The 5,045-nt window shown below is 39.9% G+C and overlaps 1 pseudogene; it reads left to right on the plus strand.

The window, feature by feature from the left end:
• Positions 1-3,813: 3,813 nt before the first annotated feature.
• On the plus strand, positions 3,814-4,001 carry LOC113901992 (annotated as a pseudogene).
• Positions 4,002-5,045: the final 1,044 nt, after the last annotated feature.

Genomic DNA, 5,045 nt, shown 5'->3' on the forward strand with positions numbered 1-5,045 from the left:
CCTACTTTTGCATTCCAGTCCCCTATAATGAAAAGGACATCTTTGGGGGGTATTAGTTCTAAAAGATCTTGTAGGTCTTCATAGAACCATCCAACTTCAGCTTCTTCAGCATTACTGAGTGGGGCGTAGGCTTGGATTACTGTGATATTGAATGGTTTGCCTTGGAAACGAACAGAGATCCTTCTGTCGTTTTTGAGATTGCATCCAAGTACTACATTTCAGACTTTTGTTGACCATCATGGCTACTCCATTTCTTCTAAGGGATTCCTGTCCACAATAGTAGATATAATGGCCATCTGAGTTAAATTCACACATTTTAGTTCGCTGATTCCTAGAATGTCAACGTTCACTCTTGCCATCTCCTGTTTGACCACTTCCAACTTGCCTTGATTCATGGACCTGACATTCCAGGTTCCTTGCTTCTATCACCAGTCACATCCACAACTGGGTATTGTTTTTGCTTTAGCTGCATCCCTTCATTCTTTCTGGATTTATTTCTCCACATCCAAGGAGTGGCGGCTGCATGGGTGCAGGAGGGCCAAGAGGAGCTACTCCACGTTCAAGGTCAGGAGGGGCAGCCATGAGGAGATACTCCTCGTCCAAGGTAAGGAGCAGCGGCTGCGCTTTGCTGGAGCCTGCGTGAAGAGATACCCCACGTCCAAGGTAAGAGAAACCCAAGTAAGACGGTAGGTGTTGAGAGAGGGCATCAGAGGGCAGACTCACTGAAACCACAATCACAGAAAACTAGTCAATCTGATCACACAGACCACAGCCTTGTCTAACTCAATGAAACTAAGCCATGCCATGTGGGGCCACCCAAGACAGGTGGGTCATGGTGGAGAGGTCTGACAGAATGTGGTCCACTGGAGAAGGAAATGGCAAACCACTTCAGTATTCTAGCCTTGAGAACCCTATAAACAGTATGAAAAGGCAAAATGATAGGATACTGAAAGAGGAACTCCCCGGGTCAGTGGGTGCCCAATATGCTACTGGAGATCAATAGAACATACCCATATTTTTTTCGGAGAGTGGAATACTAAGAAGCATCATAGGGATAAAGGCAAAAGTCTGCCTCTCCCCTTCTTTGTCTCTTTTCTTCACCCACAGGTCCACTAAACCAACAAGAGAGCTCTGTTCATAGTGACTCACATTTGTTGTAGCAAAAAATCGTTCTTCACACTTCTTATAGTCCCATAAAAACTAGTAGTGTTTGAACAGTCATAAAATGACAATGCAGTAATCCTGCTACCATCTCTCTCAGATTTTACTCACATATAAGTAAAGGAGGAAAAAAAAGGACCATCATTAACTAAAAGGATGCTTATAATATGATAAAAATGTGTGTCTTAAGTCACTTCAGTCATGTCCAACTCTTTGCAACCCCGTGGACTGTAGCCTGCCAGGCTCCTTTGTCCATGGGATTCTCCGGGCAGGAATACTGGAGTGGTTTGCCATGCCCTCCTCCAGGGAATCTTCCCAACCCAGAGATCATACCCACATCTCTCAATTCTCCTTCCATCGGCAGGCAGGTTCTGTACCAGTAGCTCCACCTGGGAAGCCCATGATAGACGCAGTGTCACTTATATGTACCACAGCATATTACTTGGGTTAACGTGAGACTCTCATGTACAGTTTATGCAGTTATCATTCTTTTCCTTCTACAACCTTCCCACAGTCAGTGGCTTCAATGTACTCTGGATGGATAACCCCCAACATAATTATATTTGAAATGTTCTGAGACACAGAACCTGATATTTAGCTACAAGCCTTGATTTTCCTGAGACCTAGAAGTTCAGTGAGAAAAACTCAAATCCTATACCCTTTAACGGAGAAGGCAATGGCACCCCACTCCAGTACTCTTGCCTGGAAAATCCCATGAATGGAGGAGCCTGGTAGGCTGCGGTCCATGGGGTCGCGAAGAGTCGGACACGACTGAGCAACTTCACTTTCACTTTTCACTTTGATGCATTGGAGAAGGAAATGGCAACCCACTCCAGTGTTCTTGCCTGGAGAATCCCAGATACAGGGGAGCCTGGTGGGCTGCCGTCTGTGGGGTCACACAGAGTCGGACACGGCTGAAGTGACTTAGCAGTAGCAGCATACCCTTTAAGCTAAAGTCTTGCACAGACATGTCTGATAGAACAAGATCGGCATGCAAGGTCATAGCAGAAAAGAGCATAAGGCTCTAAATTTAAATCATTACAAGTTGTAAGTGAATTCAAAAGACAGGACTTCAGAAAAGTGCTTAGATATTGGAAAGAACTAATTAAATATTCTCACTTTTTCATATAACTCTTTCTAAAACAGATTTACATAAAGCTGCTATTTGAAACAATGAATGGACTGACTTTTGAATGGGGTTTCACTTACTTTCATGTGTTTCTTCTCTGAGAACACTTTCAGGCCTGTTCTGAACTTTGGAGCCTATGGATGCTTTTCTCTTTACTTAGTATTAATGCATGGGCATTTACTGGTTAATTAATTTATTTCTACTTTTTATAGGTGTTGGACAAGGAATACTTAACTGACAAACTCTTATTTTATTGAGGAATCCATCTTTCTAATTCTAATCACCCACTGGATATCTCACTCCATATTTAAAGAGAAAAAAAAAAAAAATGGAGTGACCTGTGTAGTTATATTTGAAACTCTGTTCTTTCTCTGGATACGATTTGAAGATACATGATACAAAATAAGTAAGGTGTTGAGGACATCGTAAATACATGGAAGTAGGGTACAAGAACACTGGTGGGATTATTATATTAGCCTAGCCTTGAGTCAATTTCCTAAATTCCTGTTGGATCTTGATCGAGTTTCTCCAGGCATGTAAATTATTCCCTGGGCACAAATTAAATACTTCCAAGGTTACATTCACTTTCTTAGGATTCTGTGGAAGGAAATTCATTAAACTGTACTTCTGCACTTGACTGAAAGACTGAATGTAGTTTCTTTTTTTTTTTTTTTTTTCACTTTTTTTTTTCTCTAATTTTATTTTATTTTTAAACTTTACATAATTGTATTAGTTTTGCCAAATATCAATTGCACTTTAAGTAAGGGAAAGATGACTTTAAAAAGTATATTGATTTGGCAACCAAAATCAAAAGCATTCTGAATCTATCCACAGAAATAATAAGCAGAGGGTCTTTTGTCTGCTGAATACCTTTTTCTGGCTCCAAATTTCAAACCTAACGTCTTATAGCTCTAGGGAAGGCAAGTCTGGGTAAAAAAAGTTTAGCAAGAATTTGATGGCATGAAGCCTGATAATGTTTACCCATCCATCTTTTCCTATGTAACATATCCACAATGGAATGATAACAGGACAGGGCAGAAAGACATTAAAAAATAAAAACACAGAATAGTTAAGAGGAAGTTAGTAAAATACATGGAAACAAGACTATTGTGGCCTTCCTAGTTAGTTACAAACCCACCAATGAGTAGGTAGGTGTAGAAAAATATTAAAACTAGGTTGGGAGAGTAGCCATACTCTAATTACAAATATACCTTTTCTGCAAATACATTTCTAAAAAAGAAAGAAAGGGTCAAACAAGATCTTGAAAAAAATGGTAATTTTAAAAATGGAAAAAAGAGCACCACTGTATCTGAAGTAAGACACTTAGAATCCACTGGGCATTGAAATGGGGCTGCAACCTTTCAATATGAACATGGAAGTAAATTGATGGGGTGAGGGGGGCAATATGAATATTGTTGAAGGGAGACTTGCAAAGAAATCTGAGGACTTTTAGGTCCAATAATAACTACATGTAAAAACTACTGAGGTTCTGGCCTTACACCCAACTTCTTTTCAAACCTTTGAGCTTTATGCAGTGGCAGTATCATAGCCAATGAATTGATCTAAGGCATGATTATTGCTAATTCAACGTAAGCTTTGAACACCTATATATGGGGAATGGTACAGGTAGAACTCAAAACCTAGAGTAGATATTGGGCTTGGGACAAACTTTAGGAAGATTTGCTACAAACTTTAGAAATATATAGAATATATGAAGAAACATAAACAGGCAAAGGTTGACATAAGCTTGCCTCCTGAGTTAAAGCTCTATGACTCAGAAATAAGGGGGACCTAGAAAGTCAAGATAATGCTTAAAATCTAACCAATAGAATATCTTATAGTATATTCATATACTTTGGCCCAGAAAGTCTACTTATAGGATTAGTGACTAAGCTCACATTTTTAAATGTAGAAAATATATTATACACACATATATTTACCAGTTCAGTTCAGTTCAGTCGCTCAGTCGTGTCCGACTCTTTGCGAACCCATGAATCACAGCACTCCAGGCCTCCCTGTCCATCACCAACTCCCAGAGTCTACCCAAACTCATGTCCATCAAGTCAGTGATGCCATCCAGCCGTCTCATCCTCTGTCATCCCCTTCTCCTCCTGCTCCCAATCCCTCCCAGCATCAGGAATCTATAATTGTAAAATCCAAATATCCAACCATAGGCAGATAGTTAAATGAATGAGATTTTTTGAAGATCTGAAAATGAGATTTAAACATCCAGGCAATAATGTGAAACAATGTGACATTTATAGTGCAGGTTATAATATATGGGGGGCGCTCCCAGGTGGAGCTAGTGGTAAAGAATCCGCCTGCAAATGCAGCAGATACAGGAGCTGTGGGTTTCATCCCTGGGTCCAGAAGATCCCTTAGAGTAGGAAATGGCAACCCACTCCAGTATTCTCACCTGGAAAATTCCATAGACAGAGGAACATGGCAGACTACAGTCCATGGGGTCACAAAAGAGTCAGACATGACTGAGCGACTAAACATGTGTATATACAGAAATGTGTATATATATTAGTCAGTACTGTGAAAAAATCCTAAGCATAAAAAAATTTAAAGAAAAGTCACAAACAGTCAAAATTCTTGCATTTGGGTGTGTAGGATGACACCATCATTCTCCTCTTCCCCTTCCTCCTCTGATTTCTCACCTTAGATTTTATAATCTCCAAGCATTCTTTAATATGTTTGTATTATTCTTTAATGATTAAAAACAGTAGGGTAGAGGTTAAAGCCCATCTGA

Source organism: Bos indicus x Bos taurus, chromosome 11, assembly GCF_003369695.1.
Source record: "Bos indicus x Bos taurus breed Angus x Brahman F1 hybrid chromosome 11, Bos_hybrid_MaternalHap_v2.0, whole genome shotgun sequence".
Lineage (NCBI taxonomy): Eukaryota > Metazoa > Chordata > Mammalia > Artiodactyla > Bovidae > Bos > Bos indicus x Bos taurus.